Source organism: Lagenorhynchus albirostris, chromosome 20, assembly GCF_949774975.1.
Source record: "Lagenorhynchus albirostris chromosome 20, mLagAlb1.1, whole genome shotgun sequence".
Lineage (NCBI taxonomy): Eukaryota > Metazoa > Chordata > Mammalia > Artiodactyla > Delphinidae > Lagenorhynchus > Lagenorhynchus albirostris.
The window spans coordinates 38,207,271-38,219,571 of NC_083114.1; the positions used below are offsets into that span (position 1 = coordinate 38,207,271).

General features: G+C 44.5%; 1 long non-coding RNA gene across 2 annotated transcripts; it reads right to left on the minus strand.

The window, feature by feature from the left end:
* Window positions 1–9,672: 9,672 nt before the first annotated feature.
* On the minus strand, window positions 9,673–12,178 carry LOC132511675 (uncharacterized). Of its 2 annotated transcripts, none has more exons than XR_009537686.1 (3): window positions 12,046–12,178; window positions 11,115–11,229; window positions 9,673–9,793 (listed from the first exon to the last, which is right to left on the minus strand). It is a non-coding gene; the product is annotated as an uncharacterized LOC132511675 (long non-coding RNA). The 2 variants fall into 2 exon arrangements; XR_009537687.1 differs by lacking the exon at window positions 9,673–9,793 and adding an exon at window positions 10,553–10,909.
* Between the last annotated feature and the right edge of the window lie 123 nt (window positions 12,179–12,301).

A 12,301-nucleotide genomic window follows, 5' to 3' on the forward strand; every position in this document is an offset into this window, starting at 1 on the left:
TATTGCTGTGACTTCTCTTGTTGTGGAGCATGGGCTCTAGGCACACAAGCTTCAGTAGTTGTGGCTCATGGGCTCTAGAGTGCAGGCTCAGCAGTTGTGGCCCACTGGCTTAGGTGATCCGCGGCATGTGGGATCTTCCCAGACCAGGGCTTGAATCCGTGTCTCCTGCATTGGCAGGCAGATTTTTAACCACTGCACCACCAGGGAAGCTCTTCCTGAGGCCTTTAAATGTTTATCTATTATTCCTTTCTTTCCTTATTTTGCAATATCATTGAGAGACAAGAACTTATTATTCCCACAGCACAAATGAGAAATGGAGGTACAGATAGGTCGTGAATTTCCAAAGTTCTCATTAAGTTGGACCAGATCTGAAGCCAAAGACTGGGTCTCTCTGCTGATTGAGTCTCTTGACCAGGCCTTTTTATCCTACAAGAAGCTGTCTAGTTAATGTAGAAGATGTGGCTTGCTTATTCATTGCTCTTGGAAAATGAACCTCTTTTTCTGTTCCTCCCTGAAAGAAAGAAAGAAAGAAAGAACGGAAGAAAGGAAGGAAGGAGGGGGAGGGAGAAAAGAAGAAAGAGGAGTTCTCTGGCAGTCCAGTGGTTAGGACTCGGCGCTTTCACTGCCAGGGCCTGGGTTCGATCCCTGGTCAGGGAACTAAGATCCTGTCAGCTGCACTGCAGGGAAAAAAAAAAAAAAAGGAAAGAAAGGAAGGGAAAGGAAAGGAAAGGAAGAAAGAAAGAGAAAGAAAGAAAGGAGAGAGGGAGAAAGGAAGGAATAAAGAAAGGAAGGAAGAAAAGAAAGGATCCGTAGCAGCCTGCCATCATCTGGAATGGCTCAGGTGATAGCCAGCCACTTAGGGGCAGGGAAATTGTTGTGGTCACTGGTGATTTCCATCATTTTTCCTACCACCAGCTGTCATCACAATTTCCAGGAAAGCTGCCAGGAAAAAGTAGGAATTAGCATTTCACAGATCGCCCTCCCCCCACCATTATGGATCTTGGAACTTTTCCTGACTACTCTTTGCCCTCATACCTTCCTTCCCACACCAGTCCAGATAAACAGGCAAGGTATTTGACCTCACCTGCATTTGAAGACCTCAGTACTTGAGAAGTTACTGCCCTTCCGTCAGAAATCCTTACCGAGACTGAGTTATGATTTCTTTCCCTAATCTGGATCGTTTCCTTAAAATTAAAACACCCAGGGATATGGACTTTATCCATACTTTCCCTTTTCCCTTTCTCCTCTTGCCCTCCCCCACTCCAAACAATGCAGTCAAGGTTCTAACTATTAAGACACTTATCACACTGTAGGTAACTGGTAATGGAAGTGCTTATCCTCACTCTAGAGCTTGTGACTTATTCATGTTGCACCCTTACACAGCACAGTGCCTGGCCCATTGTTGGGACTCAATGAATGTTGGTTGAATAGAATTTGCCTAAATTAGCCTCAGGCACCTCCTGAATTTCACAGTGTGCCGAGCTCTAGGGAAAATTAGACTGACTAAGCCAACTGCTCCCTTCCTGTCTGGGGAGACCCACCCAGAGACCAGAACAGGAGGCCGCACCTCTGCAGAGGGAGAGAGAGGGCTTGACTGATGTCCCCCTCTGCCTGTGATCCCACCCCACACTTTTTCCTCTGTAAATATGGCCATCCTGAAACTTGTTTTTTCCAGACACGTTTGTGGGGCAGAGCTACTAATAGAACATGCTGTGGGCTAGATAGGGATCAGGGTAGAGACCATAGCCTGAATTATATCATAGGAAGCACTAGGAAAGTTAGGTTAGAATTTGATAAGAACCTAAGTAGACTAATCTCTGAAGAGACATATCTGTCTGTAGGGGTTAAGAGTATGATCTCTAGAGACCTGCAATCTAGGTTCAAATAGTATTAGTGCAGTTTTTAAACTGTGTGACCTTGGACAAGCTACTTAACCTCTCTGTACCTCAATTTCCTCACCCATGAAGTAGGGATAGTAATAGTACCTGCATGACAAGGTTGTTAAAAGAATTAAATCAGTTAATACATGTTCGTGCTCAACATTGTTATTACTAAAGAGGGTGGCTTTGGATGGCAGCAGGTTTAATATGCTGAGGTTTGTATGTGCAAATGCAGGGATGGGGAGAGTTAATCATTATGGTCTGGAGACAGTGGAATTACTTTGTACAAATGAATGAGAAGAATTTGGAGTTCAGGGTGGGATAGAAATCAGAGGAGACAGTAAGGAGAAGAAATGAGGGAGAAGAGAAAAATTAAAAGCCATTTCAAGTTTCCAATAGTATAACAGCAAGATATCTTTTAAGAACAGGTATATTTAATTCAAAATTATTTATGTTGCTGAGCTCTAAACCACCATAAGTAAAATGGTGCAACTTGGAGAGCAGTTTGGCACTATCAAAATAAAAAGGTACATATCTTTTGATCCTTCAATTCTATTTCCAGGAATTTATCCTACCTTGGTACTTGCAAACAGACTCATGGCCTCTTTGTAATGCCAAAATTTGGGGAACCACCTAAGTGTCCATCAGCATAGTCTATCTATGCAATGGAATACTATGTAGCCATTAAAAAGATTGAGGCAAAGTTATACATATTATTTATGGTTAATAGCCAAGCTCAAAAGAAGAGAGTTCTATTGTAGGCAGAGGGAGAGCACCAAGAGCCAACTGGAGGAGCAATGCCCAAGTCCAAGCTGGAGTCTACATCCTAGAAGAATAGGGACATCATGCCTGGAGCGGCTGGTGGGAGTAATGAGAGTTGGGAATCACAAAGGCTCTGCAGAGTTGCACGGAGGGAAGAGCAGCATGAGAGCAGGTGGGGAATTAGCAAGTGGGCAGGTCGTTGATGATTCCTTTAAAAGCAGCTGGTGTTTGTAGGTCCCATACAGAAATCGGTAGTTGTGTGATGCCTGGGTCTGGTTTGCTTAATGGACCAGGGACAGATCAGAGCAAGGTAGTAAAGGAGCAGGTAGATGGGGCTAAGAAAATGAGCCTGGGAGTTGTGGGTGGATAATCACAGTTATGTAGATTTTTAACTAGCTTTTCAACTGACCTCAAAGGATATTGATTTAAAAAGTTGATATCAATAAAGAGAGGGGACTCACTGTTGTATTAGATATTTTTAAAATCAGTAGCTTAGGGGCTTCCCTGGTGGCGCAGTGGTTGGGAGTCCGCCTGCCGATGCAGGGGACACGGGTTCGTGCCCCAGTCCAGGAAGATCCCACATGCCGCGGAGCGGCTGGGCCCGTGAGCCATGGCCGCTGAGCCTGCTGAGCCTGCGCGTCCGGAGCCTGTGCTCCGCAGCGGGAGAGGCCGCAACAGTGAGAGGCCTGCGTACTGCAAAAAAAAAAAAAAAAAAAAAAAGATATTAAATATTGGGAAGAAAAGACTAAGGTGGATAAAGAATTGATATCCTCAATTAGCTGTGTTTTTGTTTTTTTAAGTACGGGCCAACAACACGAAATTGTCAGTATCCAACCATCTTGATCTATAAAAATGCAATTTCGGGCTTCTCTGGTGGCGCAGTGGTTGAGAGTCCGCCTGCCGATGTAGGGGACACGGGTTAGTGCCCCGGTCCGGGAGGATCCCACATGCCGCAGAGCGGCTGGGCCCGTGAGCCATGGCCGCTGAGCCTGCACGTCCGTCCGGAGCCTGTGCTCCGCAACGGGAGAGACCACAACAGTGAGAAGCCCGCGTACCGCAAAAAAAAAAAAAAAAAAAAAAAAATGCAATTTAATTTGGGTCAACTGAATAGAAGATGATGTCAACTCCTTTCGTAATGCTGCAGAGGGCAAATGAGAATCAATGGTTGAAAGAGGGAAGCAAATATTACATCAGCACAGGAAGGAATCTGTCACAATCAGATGCTCAAGAACAGAATGAGCAGCCTCACAGAGTTCTAGGTTCTGTCTCATTGAGAGAGCCCAAGCAGGGCTGGGTGACAGTCTGTTAGGAATATTTAGCATTTTCTGCATTCAAGTGGGAGACTCTCCATGATCTGGCCTGAGCATCCAACCGCTCTACAGTACAGAGACAACACATGAGACCACTGTGACAGCCACCCCGGCCATCCTGTGTTCTCACATTGCTGTGTCTTTGTGCATGTCAGTCCCTTGCCTAGAACTGCACATCTCCTTGCTATGTACCCTGCAAATTCCTACTCATCTCTCCAGATGCAACTCAAGTGTGGCTCCACCTGAACTCTAAATGGTGTGTCATACTCTCTTTTATACCTTGTACCTTGTGCTTACTTCTACAATGGGACTTGTTCTTTTGCAAATGTTTTGTGAACGTCTCTCTTTCCTACTGAATGTGAGCTGCTTGTGGGCCAGAAACATGTCTCTTTCATTTTCCATGTTCCCAGTGATTAGAGCAATGCCTTTGGATGCTCAATATTCACTAAATGAATGAGGCTGGATGTTTTGATTTTACATATATGTATACATAAAATAAAAATTATTACACATATGCATTTTGAATCAAATGTTAATCAAAACTAACATCCTTACTATGTGTAATACACATTGATATTTTATTTTTAATAAATTTATTTATTCAGTTATTATTTTTGGCTTCATTGGGTCTTCATTGTTGCACGCGGGCTTTCTCTAGTTGCAGCTAGCGGGGGCTACTCTTTGTTGCGGTGCGCAGGCTTCTCATTGTGGTGGCTTCTCCTGTTGCAGAGCACAGGCTCTAGGCGCACGGGCTTCAGTAGTTGTGGCACACGGGCTCAGTAGTTGTGGCTCGTGGGCTCTAGAGCGCTGTCTCAGTAGTTGTGGCGCACGGGCTTAGTTGCTCTGCGGCATGTGGGATCTCCCCGGACCAGGGCTCAAACCCATGTCCCCTGCACTGGCTGGTGGATTCTTAACCACTGCACCACCAGGAAAGTCCCACATTGATATTTTCTATTTTATTCATTTTAAAAAATGGAAGCCATGATCTAGGTTCCAAAATTAACTTGGGTTCCCAGCCTTACACCGAAACACACTGAACTACAGGGTCAACAGCAGGGATTTGAACAGAAGATATGAGAACTTGATAGAAGCTACAGGCCTTCTTGCCAGAAAGATGCATATATGGACTAAACTGACATTCAATTTCAGAGGCTTCCTGGACCCACTGAAGTCCTTCTGTACATCACAGGTTATGAGAAAGTTCCTTCTAACGCTGCAATCTTATTTTTGTGAGACGCATTAAAGTAGTCTAGGAACATTTCGGAGTTGTCCATACAGAAAGCAAAAAATTGGAAGGGAGGTACATAAAGAACAAAGAATAGAGGGAAAATTCTGAGATGGGATAGGCAAGACAGATAAATACATGTGAAAGGTAAAGGAATGGGGTACAAAATAAATCCTGGCTAAGGGTTAGGAGGAAGGGAAAGGTAGGTGCTGCTAGGCCAGGGTTTTAGGCCTGTGGAATCTGACATTCTTTCCAGACAATGGAGCTTGGGGTTCCAGCCCTGTAGCTTTCTTCTCCCCTCCCTATGGCTCACTATTCCTCCCTCCCATTTTTAGGCAGCCCTTATGGAAACTCTGAAACTCTTTTTCTCTTTTCTTCCAGATGGGAAGCTCTGGCAGAAAGAATGTTTTGGCCTGTGTGCAATGACTCCATTCTCTCTGCCAAGGGATAAAGCTGAAATCTGCTTTCTTGGAAACCAGCTCATGTCTTTAGGAAGCATGACCCTAGTTAGGGAGCAACTGGGACCTTTGCGTAAAGGGGAGATAAGAAAATAATTTTCAGCATCCACTAGTATGGTGACACACAAGGATAGTAGGATGTGACCACCAACAAATGATTTAAAAATGGAATCTCCTGTCTCTAAGATCTAAGCTCACACAGACTACTCCATTGGGCTTCTTTGAATCTTAAATAACTCTAAAGTGTTTTCAACAATCTGTCAGGGAGGCAACAGACATGCAGCTCACATTTTCACAGGACAAACAGTGAAAGGGACATGTATGAGGTCTAGAAGCATAATACAATTGACTTCTTATGGAGCCCTCAGGAATCTGGAGATTTTAAGAACTTTTGTGAGGTCCAGGGCTTCCCTGGTGGCGCAGTGGTTGAGAGTCTGTCTGCCGATGCAGGGGACGAGGGTTCGTGCCCCGGTTCGGGAAGATCCCACATGCCGCGGAGCGGCTGGGCCCGTGAGCCATGGCCACTGAGCCTGTGCGTCCGGAGCCTGTGCTCCGCAACGGGAGAGGCCACAACAGTGAGAGGCCCGTGTACCGCAAAAAAAAAGAACTTTTGTGAGGTCCAGAAAACTCGGAACATTACTATAGTCCACAACTAGACTGAGGTAAAGAGAATGGAATTTGGGGTGGGGTTAGGTAACCTGAGTTAGTCCCTAGATAGGCCCCTGACTCACTATGTGATAATGGCTGGTCACTTCCTGGCTCAGTGTTCCAGTCCCCGTCCACCCTTTCCCGGGGCCCTTTCCCTGCCCGAGAGAAATAAAACCACAACTTTATTCTTTCTTGAGAAAGTTAACCATGATTGTTTCTATAAAGCTATCTGGAAAATAGCCGATCTCTTAGGGCAGCATTATGAGATGATTTTGTTCATTTTATAACCAGTGTAACCTCCTGGGTGGTATATAAAGCCATGAAGGTGGCAAACGTCTTATTTGTTGTTGAGATTCTCACATGGGCATGGAATAAATAAGTGGTCTGCTTGCCTCTTCTGCCTCTTCTGTCTTTTGGGATGACACTGTTGTGTAGTAAAGCCCTCTGGAGAGAGATCTGGGAGATAACTGGGTAACACCCAACTAAGTCAGGGAATGAGTCAGGGCTCAAGGACTCGATACCAACCTCTCCCACTCCTGCCAGGAAACCTCTGGGGTGAGACAGAGATGAGAGAGGAGCCGAGGGGCGGGCCTCACAGCAGCCTGCCCTGGGGCCTCTGACTCGTGGTTTCACCCTGGTTTGCCCTGCAGCTGTAACGTGTCTGCTGACACGCAAGCCCTGACATGCTCGTCCTCCCCCTTTCCCAAACTTCTGCTCAGTCTCAGAACTGTCATACAGAGTGAAGTAAGTCAGAAGGAGAAAAACAAATATCGTATATTAACACGTATATGTTGAATCTAGAAAAATGGTACAGATGAACTGGTTTGCAAGGCAGAAATACAGACACAGATGCAGAGAACTAACGTATGGACACCAAGGGGGAAAAGCCAGGGGGGTGGGGGTGGGATGAATCAGGAGATTGGGATTGACATGTATACACTAATATGTATAAAATGGATAACTAATAAGAACCTGCTGTACAAAAAAATTAAATTCAAAAATAAAAAAGAAAACGCAGGGCAAAATACAAAGGACTTTTTGTCAAGGAGGTGACGAGGAAGTAGAAACTGAACTTACCACTGAGGAAACCAGGATAAGGGAAGGGCAGAAGAGTGCCATGGCTGGGCTGACACAGAGAACAGGCTGAGCAGGACCAAGCAGCACTAGCCTGGAATCCTGTAAGACTCAAGAGCAAAATGGCAAAAAGTCACATTTCTTGTGTGGAGGTACTCAGTTCTCACAAATCCGTCAAAACCATTCCCAGTTTGTGGCAATTTTGAGAAGTCTCCCCTAGTGAAAAAACAATTTGAGGCACCTACCGTGTACCAGTCATATGTTTTCACATAGGATTTCACTTAGTGCTTAGAACAGTCCTACAAGGTAAGTTTTATTATCCCCATTTCACAGATGGGTAGACTGGGCCTCAGAAGACTTAAGGAATTTGCCCATAGAGTTTGGACCTGGCCAGTTGGATTCCCCTATACCAAGCTGCCTTTGATTTGAAGTCAAATCAAATCAAAATAATGTCAAAATAGTAGAGACTTCTTAAGCCTGCCAGGACCAGTAAGAAGCAGACCAGGTAAGGAACAATAATTGGAGACCCCTAAATCTCTGAACGTAGGTACTTAAAAACCCTGGAATTGCTGGGTTTGCACAGGCGTCTATGCAATCTGAGATCCCAGTGAAACCTTGGTACCCTCTAGTGGAAGCTTCCTGCATTCACACGGCTTTTCTGGCTTCAACTGCGAAGAGCTGGAAAGGAAGCCCTCACCCAGCCACTGGAGAGCATCCCCAAAGAATGGCCAACTGGAAGATACATGTTTGTATGTCAGGGCCCATGGAGGGTAGAGGAAAGAATACAGACCAGAGGGAAGGTGTGCTGAGCCATTGGTTCACAAGGGTCCCCAAAGGGAGTCCTTGTTAGGCCTTTGTGCATTATTAATAGGAGCTCAATACACATCAATGGGGGCTGTAGGTTTTTAGGGCTCAAGAAAGTGATTTTTTTTTTAATGGGGGAAATTAGTGATCAGAGATGCAAAGTGACTCCCAAGGCCACAAGGAAGTCAATGTCAGCAATGGTGAGACTAGAACCCATGTCTCCTGCCTCCCAAACCAGAGTTCTTCCCATTGTATCACACTTCCCATTTTTTGGGAACCCAGCCTATAAGAACAAGCTCCCAGGCTCCTGAATCTCATGCCTACAACCCTGCAGGCATTCCTGGAGCTTCTTCCCCAAGTTCCCAGTGCCAAGATGTCAGATTTATTTCTGTCTCCCTCCTCCCGCAGAGGTAATCCCTGGGAATGGAAGTGGGTTAGAAACAGATTACTCTGATCCAGGGGCTTTGTTTTCTCCTCCCTGAACGTGGTGGGGTGGGGGAGGGCCCGGGGTGAGGGAGAGGGGAAGTCACAAATAGCCTGAAATTCCCTTTTAGGATTGTCACTTGATTTAGCTAGCTGGGGCGAAAGCGGAGCAAGAAGCGGGGAGGGATTAGTTCTAGACCTAGCTTGAACAGCGGGGTGCATGGGCTTCTTTTCTGGCTGAGCCAGGATGAGCAATATCTCTTCCTTAACATACCTTTAGAAATAAAGGGGCTGAAGCAGGCAGCAAAGGATAAAGGAAAAAGCCTTTGTCTTCATCAGCAGGGATGAATGCAAGGATGGATGAGACAGAAGAGCAGCTAGAAGAAAGTGATGCAGCACAGAAATAAGGAATCATTTTTGGGCATGGAAACAACCTTCATTTCAATGGTTTTAACTTTAACAGAGCTGAGAACTGCTCCCTAGAGGAAAAGAGCTAACACACATAGGGCTTCCTGAGGATCTCCAATTCATATCCAGGTTATGGGCTCTTGTGCTTTGGGAACACTGCACTGGGGTGGACTCTGGGACTGCCAATGTTACCTGTATCCGGCATAAAGAGCAGACACTTACTAGGACTCTGCTAGGCTCCATATATCCCTTCCACGGCTATCATGGGGCTTGGAAGCAGTTACCATAACTAACCAGAGTGGGAACATGTATTAATTCATTTAATGACTTAGTAACAATTCTATGAGTTAGGTACTCAGTTACCCCTTCTCTATGGTGAGGAAAAGAAGTGGAGCTAAGATGTACACTCAGGCACCACTATGTGAGAGTCATAGATAGTCAACTCTCCTAGTGACAAAGAAGCTCTGCTAACATTGTTAGCTAAAGATCAGTTGAGAACATTTCTTAGAAAGTCAGAATTCTTGGTTTCTTCTATGTCACCTTATCTTGGACAATTCACTTCACTTCCTTTGCTCTTCACGTGCTCTCTCAAGGGAGGGAAGTACAACATAAACACATGGCAAGCCTATCACTAGCTTCAATCGAAGTATCATATTGTTTATGGTAATCAATAAACATACTGTAATCAGATTCTTCCAATTCTGCAGAAGGATCTTCCGTGTTCAAATCAACAGTGCTTCTCCTAGAATGTAGACTTCCAGGCAGAATTTCAGAAGTTCCAATATTTGATATCATCTGCCACTGAGAGGGAAAAAAATCCAAATACAGTACATATCCCACTGCTCATGGGATATCCCATTTTCTTTGGATCCATTTAGAAATTTCAATAAGACGAGTGATTTCAGGAACCCCCCGTATTTGGGGAAACAGGAAATCAACTTTGCCCTCTGCCTCATCATATTTTATCTGGGATTCTACTGATCCACTTATTTTTTTCCCCCCATGATCACTTATTGAATAAATATTTGAGTGTCTACTATGTGCAAGACTGTTTTTTTGCAAGGTTAAGCCCCTAACCACCTTATTCCTTCCTCTAGTTACACAATGAGTTTCCTTCTCTTACTCTTACTTTGCTTTTTCTGAAATGTGAACTACTTGTGTTGTAGGATTACGAAATATCCTTTTCGTGTTAACTTCCCCAGGCAGACAACTCCCAATTTTCCATGGAGTTAATGAGATAGGAAGATAATACGAATTTTCCAAAACAGCAGCTAATAAAACCCACTTATAATTCATCTCAGAATGAATTAAACAAGATTGACTTCCCTTATTATTTCATCCAGGTTGATATGGAACAAGTTTGCATTCCCTGAGAAGCTGACCAGAAGGCAGGCAGAGATGATCTGGGATGTGTTGGCTACCATGTGAGGCAAACATAAAACCCAACAGTGAAGCAGATAATCCCAGAAAGACTATATCAATGTTCTGTATTAATAACCACTCATCATGGATTGGGGTTTCCCCACTTTGTCAGGAAAACCAGTAAAAAAAAAAGTTCATGTTTTATTTTCTGGGGCATAGAGTAGATTGACAAGACTCTGTTAAGAAATAATTAGATACATCTTGGGACTTCCCTGGTGGTCCAGTGGTGAAGATTCCGCACTTGCAATGCAAAGGGCACGGGGTTCAATCCCCGGTTGGGGAACTAAGATCTCACATGTCGCACAGGGTGGCAAAGAAAATGTTAAAAAAAGTAAAAATGTAAAAAAAAGAGAGGGCTTCCCTGATGGCGCAGTGGTTGAGAGTCCGCCTGCCGATGCAGGGGACACGGGTTCATGCCCCAGTCCAGGAAGATCCCACGTGCTGCGGAGCGGCTGGGCCCGTGAGCCATGGCCGCTGAGCCTGCCGGAGCCTGTGCTCCGCAACGGGAGAGGGCACAACAGTGAGAGGCCCGCGTAGTGCAAAAAAAAAAAAAGAGAGAAATAATTAAATATATCTCATTTAAATGCTTAATATATATTCTTTAATTATCACATATGTATAACACCTAGTTTCATGTCACTATTAATGTATCATGCTATAGATTCTATGCTATGGCTAGGACTTGTGGGGGAATTCTTACCCTTGAAGAATATACAGGGACTTCCCTGGCAGTCCAGTGGTTAAGACTCTGTGCCCCCACTACAGGGGGTGCAGGTTCAATCCTCAGTTGGGGAATTGAGATGCCACATGATGCCCTGCACAGCCAAAAAAAAAAAAAGGAAAAAAAAATCAATGTGTGTGTGTGTGTACACACACAGTATAGTTAAAAAGTCAAGATTTAAGACATGAGATCCCTAAACTCAAAAGTAATCTCTCTTTCCCTTGATAGTCCTTAGCATTTTATTTGGACCTTAGTAGCTATTCTATTTCAACCTGTACAGCCCATAGCTCTCAACTCACTGCAAAATACCACAGGTAAATGCTCAATAAACGTTGACAGAATGAGAAAAAACCCAAGGGTACGTATGAAAAGTGTTTGTCATTCAACGATGATTACAGCACTGGATTTTCCAGGATGACGCCAACAACATGAATCCTTTAACCACTTAATGTGAAGCAATACAGTGTAGTATTCAGTGCATGGGTTCTGGAGTTTGCTTGAACCTGAATCCCAGTTCTGCCAGTTATTAGCCGTGCGACCTTAAATAAATTACGTACTTAATTTCTATGCAACATCATATGTAAAAGCAGCATATTGCTCGTTTGTGGTGAAGACTGAGTTAATATATGTAAAAAGTTTAGAAAGATGCCTGGCACCCGGTAAACAATTTCTAAGTATAAGCTATTTTTTGTTAATAAAAATATTATTGTGCCTCATATTATTATGCCTCTGTCCCAAAATGGCAAACAGATAAATGCTTTTGTCAGTCCACGTGTCTTTTGCTTCAATAAACATAGTAGTCATTAATTTCCTTAATTTGCTAGTAAGAAAGAATTCTTCATACGGTACAGACTGGTAAAACTAGACCTCCGGATTAAGGTTACCCAGAATATCGAGGTCGGATACAGACCCAGAAACTAGTCATTTTTGCCCCTTCTAGGATCCAAGAAGGCACTGAAGAAAAATAGTCATCTCAGAAGGGAAACATCTTTTCGTTCACAAGGTGCAGCAACGTCCCACTCTTACTCGAATGCGGTAACTCCTGGCAGCCAGGAAGCCCGGCGCGCAGGCGCAGCTTCGGCTGCACGCCCCGCCTGGCGCGTGACAACCGTGCTTCCACCCTACCCCCAACGCCGTTTTACTGCGCATGTGCAGCCCAACTCCCC